Raw genomic sequence first — 18,675 nt, forward strand, 5'->3', positions numbered from 1 at the left:
CCCAGATGGGGCTCTCTTGTGGCTATGACAGGTTGAACAATTGGCCTGAGTCTTGCTCTTTGGCAGAGCCTGGGTCTGTGCTGTGATTGGTAATCAGGGATTAGTCAGGGAGGCGGTGAGGTGAGGTGAGGTGGAATGATGAGAAAGTGGTTCTCTAGTCTTTGCTAAGAAATACTTGTGATAGGTCTGTGAAATAAGGACTGATGTTTTAAAAGCAAGTGTACCGCAGCATGCCTGTGTACTTTCACCTTTCTCTTCCTTTGCATACACTGCCCTGCTCCCTCTGCCTAGAATGCCATTATTCTTTTCTCCTTGTACCAAACTTCTGTGCATTCTTCAGTGCCTAGTTCAGTCTCAGTTTACTCCCTTGGTCGGTCGGTTGGTTTCTTCCTTTTTTTTTTATTCTCAGGTAGAATTATTCTCTTTTCCTCATCTGTGTTGCCATAACACTTGAAACACTTATTTTAGAGCATGCCCCTTATGTTATAGTAATTTTATTAAACATTTGAATTTCATGCTAGTCTTTACTTTTTGGGCAAGTTTCCTATAACTTCTATAAGCCTCAGTGTTCTCATTTGTAAAATGGGTATGATAATAGAATTTATCTCACAAGATATTGTGAGGATTAAATGAGATAGTAGATGTAACATCTGGCAAAGTAAGACCTAAGAGGTGTTTGCTGTACTGCTGCTAAAGGTGGGAACTATGTCTCATTTCTTGTATCTTTTTCACCCAGCATAGGGCCTAGCATATTTTAAGCATAAAAGGGTATTTGAAGAATTGAATTGAACTGACCTCATGTACCCAAATGCCCTTCAGTATCAGCGTAGGAGGTTCAGAAAATACTCTGACAGCCTCCAGATTCCATCTATGTATTAGCTGTGAAAAACATTAAAGAAAATATAGACTATAAACATAAAATTAAAAATGCATAGATTAAAAAATTACTCTGAAACTGGTGCCTATGCTGTATACATTTATAAAGACCTTTTTGTCATTTTTCTCTTCAGTGCCAGATTGACTCCCATAAGGAACTCCACAGTCAATTTATAGTCATGCTTAATTTTTGGTGAAAAATGATACTATCCGAGACCAGCTGTTTTGAAATATTAAATCCAGTCTCAAAGAATGGAAAGGTTCTGTTTTCACAAACTTTGAAAAGATAATATTACTAGTCTCCAGGCAAATGAGGGCTTCCAGGTATATTTTGGGCAGCAGCATTGTTGAGTTGGTGAACAAGGTGACTGCTAAGAAGGTGCACACTCACTTCTGGTTCTTAGTTACGCTGTTTTTGTCTAGCCGTTGTTCTTATTGTCTTACAGCTTTACTTTGAAGGTGGTCATCCTATAAGCCTGTCCTGTACTGCCATGTCTGGGCAATCAGGGCAAGCCCTCACATCCTCAGAGAATGGCCTTTTTGTAGGGGGCTTTTGCCCCTCTTTCGAATGTGGCTAATAAAAAAAACCCTAGGGAAAAAACCGTGTATTTCCCCCTGCCATTAAATAGGTGCATTATTACATCCTACTAGGAAACAGAAAAATAAAAACCAAAAATCACCTAATCCACTATTTTATTGTATTTTCATATAGTTTTTTAAAGCCATTTTTATGACACATTGCATTTATATGTATTTGTTATTATTGTAATGTAGTTCTCTATCTTGCTTTTTATTGTGTAAGCATTTTTTATGCCTTTACTTGTCTACAGCATCACTTCTTAACAACTGTATGGGATTTCCTCATGTGGAAGGATCATTTATTTAACTTCCCCAGTTGTGGAGCATGTACATTTCTAATTTTTCACTGTTATAATATGATAATGTTCTTGTAAATACACTTTTCTGTATATCTCTGATAATTGTTTTAGGGTAGATTTCTAGAAGTAGAACTGGTGGTCTTAATGCATATATTCAAAGCTCTGGACGTTGGTTTTGGTTTTTAACTTTGTTTCACTTTTAAAAGCTACTGAGGGTACCTGTAACACTTTGAATACCCCTCTGATAGCTCTTGGCCCCCTGCCCTCAAGGGATATCTCTTGTCTTCAGGCTTAGTGGCCAGCTGGTTCAGATGTTTTATTATCCAGTTAATTTTATCATAGGACATGTGCCAAGTATCTCTTTTACTTAGTCAGCAGCTCCCACATGTCATCATCACATCACTGCACTGAAGCTTTTAAATGGCATTTAAATGGCTTCATTGATCTTCCCAGCCCTAGTATATCCCTTTTATACTGGAGAGATCCATCAGTGTTGATCAGGAAACTGATGACCCACAATGATGTATAAAAACCCCACATTGGAACCCCAGTTTGGTACAAGTTGCGATGCTCTTTTTCTTTTTCTGATGTTACTGAGTTAGCACCTAGCTAGTAAATCATGCCAACTTAACCTGATATGATAGGTTGACAAACTCAATTGTGTCATCACTCTTAGTTATGGCAGGGGGCTGCCTCTGGAAGAAATGGAGCCGATGCAGTTTTAAATCAATGTGCAAATTGGCTTCTGTTCCTTGGGACTGACAGCCTTAGGTTGGAATTGTAGACTTGATGGGAGCACGGTCTTGTTTCTGACTTGGGGTTGACATCCTGGAGCAGACAATGTGGGGTTTTCTAGCTGATGATAGACTGGGGCTATTTGGAGATTAGTTTGAGAACTGAGAGAAGGAAGACACATGTGTGGGACTTTGTGTGCAAAGGGGATCAATAAGAACATCTCTGCAGCAGCCAGGATAATGGAAAATGGCTTGAGTCACTGATGGGATTGCATCCTTCTCAGTGAGAACTGTCTACCCCTCCCATTCCCAGAGCCCTTAAGCAAATCTATCACAATAGGGTGATTCTCTCCACTGCAGGGAATCTGGGAGTCCACATGCTTCTGGGATGAGGCCTGACAGAACCTTTCACAACACCAGACACCTACTAGGCCCTCAGTAAATCCCTTACTTTTTGTATGCCTAACAGTTTTGTATTGCTGAAGTCTATCCCCTCCTTAATTATGTATTTTTTAGGCTTACTGCATGTCACTGGGCTGGAGGGGGCATCAGTACAAGTTCACGTTGGTACTGGCTTCTGTTGCTGCTGGTCTGAAATGTGTGGGGAATAGATGATGTTCCATGGTATAATGGTTAGCATTACGGACTTTCAAATGTGTGGGGGTAGTTTTTGTTTTTTGTTACAACTGGAGACAAGTGTTACACTGTCTCTCTCAAAGAGTAGCCTATATGCTAACAAAGTATAAATTATCATCCCTACCCCCGCTGCCCCCATCTTTTTTTAAATTTTTGAAGCAGACATTTGTATTGAAGGGTTAAGGCTCTTCACTAGTCTGCCACAATTTCTTTTGGCTACTCTCCTGGAGAAACCCCAGGCTAATAATCCTAATTGTATATATTACTCATTACAACAATTGTGGGGATGGTCACTGAATGAAAACAGTTGCAAAACAGCATCTTTTGTTCACTGTGGAGTGGCAGGAACCTTTCAGACTTCCTGGTTTGATGTATCTTGAAATCCTTTGATTTGGAAGATCGATTTTTATAATTTCTTGCTATCTAATTACTCCCTGGTAATGTTCAGTGCTTCCAGTCTCTTTTACTGAAGTCCCCGTATCCTTCTCTTCCCTTCATTTCATTTGAGACCCTTCTGTATGCCACTCTGTACAAGGCACTGGGTGTGCAAAGATTAGTGCCAGTCCCTGTTTTTGAGAGATTGTCAGTCCTACGTACAGTCTATGGGGATACAGCTACATATTTAGTAGGTGCTGTTAGAGAAATAGGAACCAAGTGCTCTGAGAACAGGTGGAGTGATTACTAGGGGCAACATGGTGGTTGACTGATTGGAAAGACTTTACAGTGGGAGTGATTTGAGACAAATCTTGAAATTGGGTAGGAGTTTGCCAGTTAAGAAGGAAGAAAAGGTATTCTGGGAAGACAATGGGGTGTGCAAAGGAGTAGACTCATGAAAGTCTCTGTTTCCTGTGGGGAAGAATGAGAAGTGTTATGAAGGAAGAAGCTGGAGAGAATGGGCAGTTGTTCAGGGTGAGAGATGAGGCTGGAACAGAAAGTCAAGTCTATTATAAAAGGAATAATGTAGGCAGTAGAGGGCCTTAGATATTTTTAAGGCAGAAGAAGGATAGAAACAATCACGGGCTTTTTGATGGGAGAGAAGTGTAATTCTGGCAGCAGTATGAAAGGTCATTTATAGGCAAGTAGGGTGACAGCTAATGTGGGGCTGTGTGTACCTGATTTTAGTTTGACTAGAGAAGTAAAGAGAGCAGGCATATGAAATTCTTCTAAGAGAGTTTGGTTTAGAAACAAACAGGTTTTGTGTTGAACTATAGCTGGAGTGGAGATCCACTTCTCCCACAGCTAAAATTGAACCGAGCCCTGTGTTGTGCAATGCTTTGTGTCTGGGTTGGTCTTTCCTGGGACTGCTTAGATGGTGCACTTCAGCATGAGGCCTCTGGGATAGCCGAGACCAGAAGCCCCAGGTGTCTGTCAGTGATAAGAGGGAGAGAAGCAGCCCACTTAGCTCTGGGTAGGGGTTCTGTTTCTTTGAAATTCTCTGTGCTGCAGCACCTGTTCCAGCGCACTATCTTTACATTACTCTTTACAGATGTTGACTCTATGCTGTATTGGAATGTTGCCATTTGACACCGTTGATCACATCCCTGCCTCTGTAAAATAATCTCTTCTGTTAGCATCAACGAGGGCATTTCTTGTTTTTCCTTTACCTGTCTCATTGCTGTTTATGTGCCTTTGCTGGGTCTTTTCCTTCTTCTGACTTGAAGTCTCGCAGTTCTCAAGGGGTGAGGCAATGAGGTGAAGTAGGAAGAACATCCCTGCTTGGGATGCAGGCTCGGTTGGGTTAAGTTTCAGTATTTACCCACTGAGTGACTTCGGGCAAGTTACCCACTTTCTCTGAGCTTCAGTTTTCTCATCAGTAAAACAGGGACAATAATCTCCCATATAAAATTATGAGGACTAAATGGGATGATGACATAGGTAAAGCTCCTAAGACAGTACTGGCACATAAACACATGACACAGATATAGCTGGCATTATTATTCTGCTCCTGCCCTTTCACTAGCCTGTTTTCTTTTAAGTTGCCAACTCCCACATCTGTCTTCTACTATTTAGAATCTCTTAATTTTTTTAGGTGTTAAAAAAATTGCGGTAAAAACATATACAGCAAAATCTACCCTCTTAACAAATTTTTACTTGTACAATATCGCTAACTATATTTGTTATACAGCAGATCTCTAGAACTTTTCCATTTTGCATGACTGAAACTATACCGGTTGAACAGCAGCTTCCCATTTCCCCCTGTCCCCACACTCTGGCAACCACTGTTCTTCTACTTTCTGCCTCTAAGAGTTTAATTACTTTCAAAACCTCATAAAAATAGAATCATGTGGTATTTGTCCTTCTGTGTCTGGCTCACTTCTTTTAGTGTAATGTCCTCAAGGTCCATCCATATTATAGCACATGAGAAGATTTCCTTCTTTTTAAAGGCTGAATAATATTCCATTGTATGTACACAAGTCTCCCAATTTTTTAGTCTATTTTTGAACTGCCTGTAGGACTTCTATCTTTGGACATCACCTCGAACTCAGTATTTTAAAAACCAAGCCTAGACTTGGCTTCTCTCCCTGATTCCCCATGTTTGACAGTTGTGCTCACATTCTTCTACTCTCTAAGGTCAGAAACCCTGGAAACATCTTTGAGTCTTCTCTCCTCATTAATCCCCATTTTCAGTCTGTCATCAAGTTCTTTTGTTTCTTCAGAATTTCCCTTAAATTTGCCTTTCTGTCCCACTCCCTTTGCCATGGCTCTAGTGCAGTCACTCCCCACTTCATGCCCAAATTTCTGCCGTGGCCTCAGATTTTGTTTCCTGTGTCCCGTGTCTCCCTTCCCGTTAACACTATCAGCTACTTTGCAGTGTTTTCTGTTACCAAAAGTAAGAAAGACCTTTTATGGAGGACAAAGGCTCCCTCCTACTCATCCAGGCTTGTCTCACATAATTTCCTGGAATGCACCTTAGCTCCAGACAGACCCATCTCCTCACTGACCCCTGAAGTGCTTCATTCATTCTCTCTTCTTGCCTTTTCTGTGCACTTCCCTTTACCTGGAATGCCCTTGCTCTTTGTACTTACCTGAAAGCTATTCACATCGTCCAGCCTTAGGCCTCTTCATGAAGACTTCCCTGATTGTCATTGTTCATGTCAGTGTATCACTTTCCACACTCTAGTTGTCTCCCTATTGAAATCGTAAGCTTTTTGAGGGGCCTGGTTTATGGGTGTTATGTTTCTATAACTCCGACAGTACCTGGTGCCTACTTAGCCAAGTTTAAGTGCTCATTCATGAGCACTTTTTAAGGTGTGGTGACCGAAGTGACTTGTTCATTTGATAAATATGTGTGAGTACCTACTGTATGCTGTGCTAGGCACTGGGACCTGGTAAGTCACACAGCAAGAAGACTGGTTGTACTGCACTTAAAAGCCAAATAAAGTTGGTCGACTGAGTTTGAAGAAACTAGGTTGGACTGTAGTGAGGACAAAGGACAAGAAAAAGGAGAGTTAGAAAATAAGGACTAAATCAAACAATTTCTGTAGGAAAAAGGCATTTAATGGATCCATTCAGTAAATAATTTATTGAGTATTCACTGATACCGACTTATTCCAGGTGTTAGGAATATACCAGAGAACCAAAGCCACTCTCTTCCCTTGTAGAGCTTATATTCTAAGATTTAGAGGCATTCAAAAATGAAAAGCATTTACTGTTGGGTGAAGCTCATGTGTGGGAACTCAGCAGTGAAGGAGTTAATATGCTTGTAGGGCTCTAGGCTTTGTTGAAACAGATGGTTTCTCTGCCCATAGGGAGTATTTTTAAGGGGGATTAGAGGACTGGGCTGAGGAGGGCCTGAGGCCTCTCTTCCTCTCCCCGTAGCACACACACCTGCTGTTCTGGCGCCTGGTGAGCATGTAACTGTCCCCTACTTGGTAGGCACTTATTTGCAGGCTTGTGATTGTGGCTTTAGGACTGACCTTATGCTTCTGGCATTTTATTTTCCATTGTTGATTTTTGTTTTATTGTCCGACATCAGTGAAGCCCATTTTCATTTATCAGGTGTTGGGACTTGTATGTGTTCCTTTCTGGTCCACGTTTGCTTTTATATCAGTATAGTCCTGGTCTCTCTATATAGTTTTTCTCCAATCCAGTTTTTAAAATTGTAGTGAAATACATGTAACATAAAATAAACATTTTAAACATACAATTAATTGACATTAAATGCATTTACAGTGTTGTGAGACCATCATGATTGTCTAGTTCCAGAACTTTTTTATGACCCCAGATGGAAATCCTGTGCCCATTAAGCAGTTGCTCCCCATCCACTGCCCTCCCCCAGCCCCTGGCAACCACTTATCTGCTTCTGACTTGCCTGTTCTGGATATTTTATGTAAATGGACTCATATAATGTGTGGCCTTTTGTGTCTGGCTTTTTTCACTCAGCATATATGTTTGCATGCTTTTTTATGTTTTAGTGTTTCCTTATATTCAGACATTAAGTCATAATGTTGATAATGGCTTCACTTAGCCATTCATTCTCTTATTGTTGAATATTTGGGTTGTTTCCAAGTTATTGTTGTTACAAAAATTGCTGCAATGGACATCTCCCTGACTATGTTCTGCCACCTTTCAGAAGATACTGTTACATACCAGCCTCAGAAGAATCATTGTCCTTGATTAAGATAGTGTGGCCTGTTAATCCAACTTTGTGGGAGAACAGTCAAGTAACAAGTTTTATGTAGAAGGGAGCATCACACTTTGTGACAGAGGAGCTTGATTGCCAGGGAATAATGGAAAGGTTTTTTTTTTTCTTACTGTCTAGAATTCTTCTCCCACAATCCCCCCAGCCGCTTGGGTGTAGGAAGGAACTGATTATAGCTGTTGAAGGTGAAATGTTTTATTCATTTATTCATTCAACAAAAATGAATAAATGAGCGTGCTATAAGCCAAGTATTTGAAACTAGCCAACAGGTTGAGTCTGGCTGAGCAGTGTCTTTTATTCCACCAGCCTCCGATACCACCTGGAAGCAAGACTAGGACATACTTCCAGGGTAATTAAGAAGATTCACAGTCCTGAGTGCATGGGTCTTATTGCCTCATGGTTTAACACCTCAAGGTTTGGTACCATTGTAGACAGTAATCACATGTTAATTTGGGCTGCTCACTCCAGGAGCTTTCAAAGCCCTGCTGAGACTCCTCATACTTGGCTACTCTTGTTCCCCAGTGTGACAGAGACCTAGCTGCTAGGAGATATGCCATGGGCCTGTGTCCTTATAGTGGTTTAGTTCATGATATCCTGGGTAAGGCAGCAAGGGGAAGATGCTGTTGGCTGGGTATAAGGGCTTCAGGCACTTCATTTTGGTAATGCTGCTGTGCTCACGCAAAGGATGGGAGTTGGAGTGTCACAGTTTCTGAGGTTAGCCCAGATATATCTGAGATTAGTGCTGCTGGGCCTCCTTGTCTCTGGCAGGCTGTCACCCCTCCTTTTTTTCATTTCTGACCTATTTTATAAAATAGTTTTAATTTCTCTCTATCCTGCTGGGAAAATGTCCACCACTCAAGGCCATTCAGGGTCACACTGTGCCTCTAAATACCAGTGTTGAGTGGAGAAAGTACTCGAAACAATTGCCAGATCCTAACAGTTTACTTAGGAAAGTGCTAAACCTCTGAATTGTTGATTTGGGGTGAGAAGTGCAGAGCCTAGTGAGAGCATCTGGAGTCTGGCCTGATCTCTGCCCTCATCCACCTTCTGCTTTTGCTTTTCTTTCAGTGTCAGAATTTGATCTGCTATATATTTTCCCTAATGTACTTGAAAAACTATGGAACACTGCCCTCCCAGGGAGAGGGGGCTAGACCAGGAATCGGGACTCTGCTCTGTTTTTCCCTAGACCCTGGAGTTAGCTCAATCGGCCTGGAGTTGCTGAGGGGCTGCTGTGTTTGTGTTTCAGTGGGCTGGCTTTACTGAGTGGGACACAAAAGCTCAGAGCACAAGCCATTCCCACAAACCTAACATTTTCATATTTCTTTCTCTGCCAAAGAATCTTTGGTTAGGGTTAATACTAACTAGCCTGTCTGTGGAAATACCAAGGCCTTTTGTTTGCCAGAAGAAAAGGGCTTTTGATTAAGGCCTTCTTCTCATTTTTTTTCTTTTCCTTAAGCTGCTGTGAGAAGACTTCAGAGCCTCTGAAGATGCTGTGTTTGAGGAGTTTTGGGGAAGGAAAGATAGCAAAATAGAAGCAGGAGAGACTTCATCTGGCTTTGCCACCCATTTGTGCAGAGCTTTAAAAAAGAAAAAATAGTCTGTCCAATTTCTGGTGATTGCTTTTATTAGCCTGTCCTTCTTCCTGTCTTTTATGAAATCCCTCTACAATAGTAGCTCCCCAAAGACCTGCAGTATTGATGACCTGTGACCCTGCACTGCCACTTGGTGTGATTCTGGGCCAGTTTCCTGACCTTCCTCTTTAGGCCAGAATTGCCTAGCTCTACGAGTGTTATAACAGTGTCATTTCTACAGAGTTGTGATGAGAATTGAGTGAGTTAATATATAGAAAATATTTAGAACAGCGGCTGGTACATAGTAAGTGCTCAGCAAATACCAGCTATTTCAGTAAATATTACTACTGTCTATGGGCAATGCTGAGCATAGCTTTATTTTCCTGACACCAGATGTGGCTTTCAAGGGCTGCCAGAGCCAGGCCTTTATCTCTTTAGAATGAAAAGGAGGCAAATGTTACTATCAGGCATGATCCTTTTTCTCAGTGGCAAAGGCAAAGGGAGAGATTTATTCTTTATGTGGATGCATCTTAGAGGCTCAGTGTCTCTTTAGTTCAATATCTGCAAGGAACCTATTTTATTAGGAGTAACTTATTACTGTTTGACAAAAGCAGTTACTATTTGTGGGGTGGGGGTGGTCATGACTACAGGAGGTCGTCTATTTTCTCAGTCTTTGAGGGTGGTGAATTTTCTTGTGCTCCAGGAGAACCTGAACCAAGCTATAGAAGAGGGGCCCCTGGTCTCCCAAATATCTAATAGTGAGGTAAACAGGAGGCATCTCAGTAAGGGAAGGGGGCATGCTCAAGGCTGGGCTGGTCCCAGTGAGTCTACTATCAGATGTGGGGAGTCTCATTAATGGAGGTTTTGAGCAAGTGTCCGGCCACTACATTTCTCTGGCCTTCAGTAAGAGGCCTGCTGAATGACCTGCCCCCAGCCTCTGGGCTGTTTTATAAGCTGTCACCTCCCTTCCCAGGTTGCTGGGGTGGCTAAGGAAATGACCCAGAAATTTAAGTTTGCTGTCTCTTTCTTGCCTTATCTCTGTTGTAGCTTTTAGGAAGGATTTCCATGTCTGTCTTCTCTCCCCTTTCCACTCCCCATTTTCCATGAGGTGAAGTCTCATCTTCTTGCAGGGGGTTAGGTTCTAAAGTCAGCATATAAAGTGAAAATCCCACATAATCAAAATTATCCTTGAAAAATATCTTAAATGACCCATAAATCAAAGTACATAAACATGGTCTTGTGTATGCACCAGGACAGAGTTGGAACACGATATGAAGGAGTTGGCCTCTAAGTAGGGGACATTTTATATGAAAGCAGTAAGTATTCTCAAACACTAGAATCATATTAAGGATTCAGGGTTCCACAGGGTGTGCAGCACATGGGAACCGAGACTTGCTGACATCTCAGATTCAAGTCCTCTCATCTCATGTTCAACCTGGTGCAGGTACAGTAACCTCACCTTGCTGTACATCCTCACTGAGTGGAGCTGAGAGTAAACCTCTGCATTTGTTTAAATTATTTCTTTCTCTGGTCCTTTGTATAGTTAATGTAAGTGTATCAGTGATTCTCCCTATCCTTTTTTGCTTTCTGTTTTTCTTGTTTCTTCTTCTGAACCCATTTTAGAGCTTTCAGCAATTATTCTCTTGTCCAGAATGCTTATTTGTGTGTTTGCCTTTTGTACTTCTTAGTTATTTTCAGTGTTTAGGATTCTCTAAAGAGGGGTTGGGAGAATGGAGAGGGGATGGATGGGGATAGGGGAAGACCTCTAAGTAGCCTTCATTTAAATTCTGTAGTCACAGCTTCTACTTTCCTCCTCTCAGGTCCTACTAATTTATGATTCTTATCCCTGGCATAAGACTCTTTCTTTCCTTTATTTTCTTCCCCTTTTAGTTCATTTTTTTCCATAGAAAATTTCTGCTCATGCTGGGCCAGTTGGAATGAATTCTTGTTATACCTACTCAGCATCACTGTTTTAGCTCTAGATGGTTAGTTGGTTCTTGGCCCAACCCTAAATCCATAGTTCTATAAAGAGATAGATGAGGAACAGAGCCTATGCAGAGAGGTCAAAGGACACTCCCCCCAAGTCACACAGCTGGTTATTGACAAGCTGAAACCATGACCCTAGTTCTTTACTTGTCATTGAATGCCTTTCCTCTGAATCACATTGCTTGCCTTTGAAGCCTTGGATAGGAGCAGTCCTTTTTAAGACCCTTTAGCTCTTCCCCCCCAGACTTTGAGGAATTGTGATGTCTTCTGTTTAGTTTTATTTCAGTTCCTTTCCATGACAAAAATGCAAGACAGTATGAACTTCAAGAGGGTTAAGATTATTCTATTTCAGAGATGTGTTTGAAAATTAAGTGGCATCTCTTAAGATAGTCTAGAAACTTAGAGCCAGGCAGGGATCATTGTTACTGGCCTAGGGGTTTGAGACAAGGGAGATTGGTAACCATAGTTCTGTGAGAGGGAAGGTTGTGTAGGGAATCAACTGAAACATGGATAATTAAGCTCGACAAACGTTTGTTGAATTTCACGAGGCACAGGACTAGGTGTTGAGAATACAGTCATAGTCCCTATCTTCAAGGGGCTCACAGTCCCATGATTCAACTTGAGAAAAGAAGGTAATTATATGTATTTGGAGAGATATTTCAGCTAGGCTGTAATTTCTCTTGTTCTGATTTGGTCATAGAACTGGACAAGATGGAATTGCTCTTCATTGGGACCTTGGAAAAAATCACAAAATGCAAGTCACTAAATGCTGGTTTGGTGCTCAAACAGGACAAGGTGGGGTTTTCCTAGGGTCTCAAGGGCCACTTGTATTGACTTAGTGAAAAGGATAACTGGGGATAAAATGGAGTTCCTTATACACTTTCCTACCTTTTCTTTCCAGTGTTCTTCCTTCTCAGAGTTACTGATAAACATTTAGCTAGGTAATTTCTTATTTTTTTAAATTGCTATTTCTTTTTAGCAGTGGGGTCTATCAGAAAAAACTAGTAAGAAAAATGATTTGCAAAAGATAACCCTTGCTGCATATAAATCAAACAATTATCAGATCTGGGAAAGTTTATGCAGTAAGTTTTCAGGCATTGAGGCAGTAAGAGCTTCTGGCGGGGAGGGACATACAGTAGTTTTGGTCTTTGAAACTCTGCCCTTAACTGTTGTCCTGCTCCTTTAGCTTTTGTTGGTTTAAAACATCACATTGTAACAAAGGTCAAAGCTATATATTCTTTGCTACTCAATCCTAAGGAAGGAAAATGGGTTAGTTCCAGCCACATGTTTCTTCTTTGCCTTAGAAAATACATAAAACAACAACAACAAAACAAAAACAAAAATGAACAACTAAAACCTTCCAATAAAGTGAAAACTTCAACAGCCATGATTGACCTGTGGACCCTCAGGTGTTGGACCACCTAACAGGGGTTTCTTATGCAGAACTTTTCCAGGCTGTGGCTAGTGTACAAATAACCACATCAAGCCCTGGCTATTGTCATTTTGCTGTGCAAGAAGGCAGCATCAGAGAGAGAGGGGTTCAAGAACCACTCCACAAGTCATTCTTAATATTTTTATTGCTAGCCACAAGGGGGTATAGTGGTGGTGGTAGGATGTTTGTATGCACAGAGAAAGGTGGGCTTGCAGGCCCTCTGCCCATGTCTGATCAGCACTGGTAGGTAGTCTCCTTTCAGAGTCAGCTCCAGGAAGTGACTTTGTGAAACATCTCAGGTCTGCTCTGTGCCTGTTTACTTTGCTATCTCTACCAGCAGTTATAGTGAATGGGAGAGCCTTTGCTTTCTAAAGTGCCCAGAGGCTGTTCCCAGTGACTCTCAAGTCTTAATAGTCATTTGGGTGAGAATAATGCTGGGCTCAAAAGAACTGCAGTGCCGTGGTGATCAAACTCGCAACTGAATAAGGAAAATGGCAATTTCCAAGAATCTGAGTGGTAGTTATTTTAATCAAGTTGAGAAATGGATCACTGAGAAGGGGATTTCTGCAGTTTCTAGGCTGTCAGGGAGACAGTTATTCCCCTGTTCTGCCTTCTGTTCACAAATAAAGAAGAGGCGCCTGAGGCCTCAAGGTCGTATCATGTCCTCAGTAAGACTAGTGGTCCATAGAAGCCCGCCCGCGCCAGCGTACTGCTTTACAGCCACACTGTGGTTTTTTATTTAAAAAATAATTTACATACTGAACATAATCTTAGTACCTTACAGATGCTGCACATGTATTAACATCCTTCCTGAAAATGTGAAAATACAAGAAATAAAGAAATACGTAATAGTTTATAAGCCTTTGTTTTGGGGTAAGCCGACTTGGGATTTCCAACATCTTTTTGTCCAAGTAGGCTCCTTGAGGGGGGGGTGATAACATTTCTCTCTCTTTTTCCTTACTCTGGTTCATCCCAGTGAGACAAATCATTGCTGGATTCAACAGCATTTTTCCCAAATGATTCTTAAGGCATATGAGGGTCACTGAGATTTATTTTTAAATTCATAATCTTGGGTTGAGGGAAAGCAGTTGTCCCACTGAATTCCCTTGTGGAGGCTTTCAGCTGCCCAGACACCCCCACGTCTACTAGGCACATTCCAGCAGTCTTAAAGCCCTGGCCCTCAGGAATGAAATTCTGGCGTCTCACTCATAGAATCCCATCAGGAGCCATGGCCATGGCATTGAATTAGGTGTCAGATTGAAAAGCTGAAGGAACAGGTGGCTTGTGAGCTTAATATAACATTTCCAGCTTGGTAAAGTGATTTTGAGCCATATGCTTATTGAAAGTTTCCTTCTGTTTTCTTGTCAGCTTTAGCCATCTCTGATGGTCTCTTTAGTGCTCTTCCAGGGTTTTCTGGGAACATACTGGAGGCTGTCAGAATATAAGGAGTTAAACCTCAGTGAACTTGTAGAGAATGATTAAACAGTGATTAAGTGATATTTTAACTTCTGTTTACGGGGGAGAAATGGAAATCATCAGAACAAAAACGTTTGTAGTTTTGACTGAGGTCATCTTCTCTTTGCTGCCAGGGTGTTGCCTGCCCTTACTCAGTTTATTTTTTAGCTGCAAGGTGATCTCTCCCATACACTTCTTTACTAATGTCCATCTTTATCTTTGCTCATATTTCTTTCTCTCTCCCTTTCTCCATTCTCTCCCTCCTTTTCTACGTCCACCTCTGCCTCTTTCCCTCCCTTTCCCATATGTTGCTTTAATTGTTTTAAGAAAACCAGTTCCACTCAGAACAGAGTTGAAGTGGAACTCAACTGCCCTTTTGTGTCTTCTGCCCCTTGAAGGCCTTGGGATGAAGCATAGACAGGAGATTTGGGATATTTGGAAAGCCACTGGACTAGTGGATAAAACACCAAATAAGGAATTGAAGGTGCCTGGGTTTAAATCCCAGTTCTGCTTATTAGCAATATGATCTTGGACAAGTTACTTAATTTCTCTGAAGTCCCAGTTTCCTGTTCTGTAAAATGGAGGTGATAATTCCAACCTCAAAGAGTAGGGATTAGAGAGCGTTAGAGTTAACGTATGTAAAGATCATTTACTGTCAAACACAGTAGGCGTTTAGTTATGTTTGAAAGTGGGAACTTTGCTGTGTAGTTGAAGAGGTCAGAGTTGATGGTAGGTAGCTGACTGCCTTCGGTTGGCTTTTTACCTACTTTGAAATGTTAATTGTATAGTTTATATATTATAAAGTTTTGCTCTTCTTTGCCTGTATTCCAGTCTAGTAAGTAGAAACCCAAAGGAGAGCTAGGAAGGCCTTTAAGCGCCATAGCCTCCATCACCCTCCCTGCTAGCCACTCTAAACAAATTTAAGGGAAAAGTGTTTGTTATATAAATGCAACATTAACACTTATGGTGATTGCCTCTCCTCTTCTAGCCATGTTGCTATAGACAAGTCCATGTTATGTAAAATTTCTGGTTTCCTATTCTGGTGCTGATACAAAGATACATTCTTCTCAGGAGTGATTTTGGGCCAATTTAAATAAAAGAAGATGTAAGGTAATATCTGAACATTTTTAAACTTGTTGTATTTGAGGCATTTTTGGTAGAGAAACTGATATAGTTCATTTTTCCTTTACTAAATTGGAATGAGCCGAGGCTAGTGGGGCCTGACAGATCACAGGCCCTAGCTATAATTGGTTAAGTCACTAGGGCTTAGAGTGTTCAGCTGCTTTGGAAACTTATTAAAAAGCATAATGTGTTGCAATAGGAAAGATCCTTTGTGGCTTTATAATCAGTATCTTTTAACACATTACTTCTTTTTCAGAGGGGTCCTCAAAAATAAGTGTTTCCTCTGTGCCAAGTATTTGATAGAGCATAAGGAAATTTGTGTATTTTTGTCTCAAAGTATCAGAAAATAAGAGCTCAGATTGCCTTTTATCTTATATGTTCATGAATTAGAAGACTTGATATTGTTAAAATGGCAGTACGCCTCAAATTAATCTACAGATTCAGTGTAATCCCTACCAAAATTCCTGCTCTTTTTTTGGGGGTGGGGGGATCAGAAATTGACTAGGTGATCCTAAAATTCATGTGGAAATGAAAGCTACTCATAATAGCCAAAATAACCTTGAAAAAGAAGAACAAAATTGGATAACTCACACCCCTAATTTGAAAACTTATTACAAAGCTACAGTAATCAAGACAGTATGGTAATGGCATAAGAACAAACCTACAGATCAATGGAATAGAATTGAGAGCCCAAAAATATAACCCTCTATATTTATGGTCAATTGATTTTTGATGAAAGTGCCAAGACAATTCAATATGTAAAGAATTGTCTTTTCAACAAATTATACAGGAACAACTGGATATCCATATGCAGAAGAATGAAGTTCAATCCCTACCTCATACCATATACAAAAGCATAACACAAAATGGTTCATAGACCTATGTGTAAGATCCAAAACTATAAAACTGTTAGAAGAAAACTTAAAAATAAATCTTTGGGACCTTGGATTAGGCAGTGGTTTCCACTGAAAGCACAAATGACAAAAGAAAAAAAATAAGATACATTGGATGTGATCAAAATCTAAAACTGTTGTGCTTCAAAGGACATTAGTAAGAAAGTAAGAGGACACCCCATGGAATTTTTGCAAATTATTTTGTAATATTTGCAAATCTTACCTAATATCTTATATCAAAGACATAAAAAGAACTCAGAACTTAACAATAAAAAAGACAACTCAGTCAAATGTGGGCAAAAGATTTGAATAGACGTTTCTCCCAAGAAGATATACAAATAGCCAATAAGCACATGAAAAAATGCTAAACACCATTAGTCATTAAGGAAATGCAAATCAAAACCACAGTGAGAATGTGTTTTTTCTTTCTTTTCATTCTGTTTTATACCCCCTAGAATGGCTACTGTAATCAAAAAGACACAGCAAGAATGTGGAGAAATTGGAATCCTCATACAGTGCTAGTGCTGGTGGGCATATAAAGTGGTATACAGCTTTGGAGAACAATTTGGTCATTCCTCAAAAAGTTAAAGATAGAGTTGCCATATGTCCCAGTAATTCCACTAAATATATATATTCAAGAGAAATGAAAATGTATATCCACACAGAATTTGTACAGAAGTGCTTATAGCAGCCTTATTCATAATGGAATAAAAAGTAGAAACAACCCAAATATTTAGCTGATGAATGGATAAACATAGGGTACAATGGAATATTATTCAGCAATAAAAAGGAATGATGTACTAATTAATGCTTAACATGGGTAAAATTTGAAAACATGTCAAGTGAAGGAAGCCAGACACAAAAGAATATGGTTCTATTCTACAGAATAGGCAAATCCACAGAGACAGTAAGTAGATCAGTAATGCCAGGGGCTGGAGAAGATGGAATGGGAAGTGACTGCTAATGGATATAGATTTTCTTCTGGGGGTAATGAAATGTTCTAAAATTACATAGTGGTGATAGTTGCATTCTTCTGTGAATATACTAAGATCCATTGAATTGTACACTTTAAAAGGATGAATTGTATGTGAATTAAATCCAATAAAGCTGTTATCAAAAAATTTAGGGTGGCCTTGTCATTGCTATCGATATAGATATATCGGTACAGAAATGGACTACTTCCCTACACTCCTTGGAAACAACTATTGATATGCAGATGCATTAAAGCCAGAGCTGTGGGTCCTGCAAATGTGACTCCATTGGACACCAGAACCAAGCAATCAAGAGGTACATCCACTGGGCAGAAACTGCAAAAGCTAGAGCACCAGACGTGTGGGAAAGCTCCTTCCAGGCAAACATTGGCTGAATGGAGAATGTTGAAATGAGAAATTGCTGCATGAGCACCTGTAGATTCAGTGCATCCATTGGAGGAACTGAGTTCAGGAGACTCCTATTTCACCATCTTTGATTGGAGCCTCACAACTGATGCTTAATATTTTTAAAATGTGTGTGTATATATATAAATACATGTATAGTTTTTTTAGACTGTCCTCAGAACATTCAAGGTTATTTTTTAATAGGCTAGTATTTTTTCTGAATGTATTTGCTGGTAATCACTCATTCATTCATTTATATATTTGTTCAGAAAATCTTATGACATACCTAGACATGCCAAGTTATTTGTGTGAATAGTGTTGCAACACTTAACCAAACTCAGCTCTTAATCTTCCAGAGTAAAGGGAGCCCATTACTATAACTACCAAATATTACTGTATACCGTATTTTGCCCAGAGCCTACAGTCTTTCAACTGTAGTAAGGTCAATGTAAGTATCATTCTACTTAATACATTTTAAGACAGTCAATGAATTAAAGATTCATTGAAATCTATTGAAATCTATTTAATTCAGATAAGTAAATGACTAAAAAATGAGGCCAATATCATTTCAAATCAAGAAAGCTTATGCATTCTTGTTGGCCTCTTTTTAAATATACTGATTTCATTTTCTCTAATACTGTTTGTTAAAAAATATTCAATGAAGTATATCTTAACCCAAATTAACTGTGGGATAGAATATTGCAGCTTCTTTTTAAAGAAAAAGAAGTCATATATGTGTGTATTGTCTGATCAGAATACTAATATCAATATTGATAAACCATAATAATTATTCTTTTGCCCATGAATACTATTAGCATGTTTAGCAATAGTTATAAGCCAATTATTAAATCACTTTCAACCTAATTGTCAGATAAAGAAAAAAAGGAATGGTCAACGAATTAAAACATGAAAAGAAAAAATGTATGGGTGTTTTTCCTTCCAATCAGTTCTTCAATTTAAGATTTCACTGCTATTCATTGTTTTGAAATTTTATTTTAAAGAGGAAAATACAGATTTTGTATTTATATGATGATATGATTGCAAATGATAAGATACAAACAAGATTAAAAATTA

At 39.8% G+C, this 18,675-nt stretch overlaps 1 protein-coding gene across 20 annotated transcripts in view; it reads left to right on the top strand.

Moving 5' to 3' along the window:
- The window catches only part of MACF1 (microtubule actin crosslinking factor 1), a 319,261-nt gene that overhangs the window by 59,038 nt on the left and 241,548 nt on the right, over window positions 1-18,675 (top strand). The gene's annotated exons all lie outside the window — the stretch shown is intronic.

This window comes from Manis pentadactyla, chromosome 4 (genome assembly GCF_030020395.1).
Source record: "Manis pentadactyla isolate mManPen7 chromosome 4, mManPen7.hap1, whole genome shotgun sequence".
NCBI lineage: Eukaryota > Metazoa > Chordata > Mammalia > Pholidota > Manidae > Manis > Manis pentadactyla.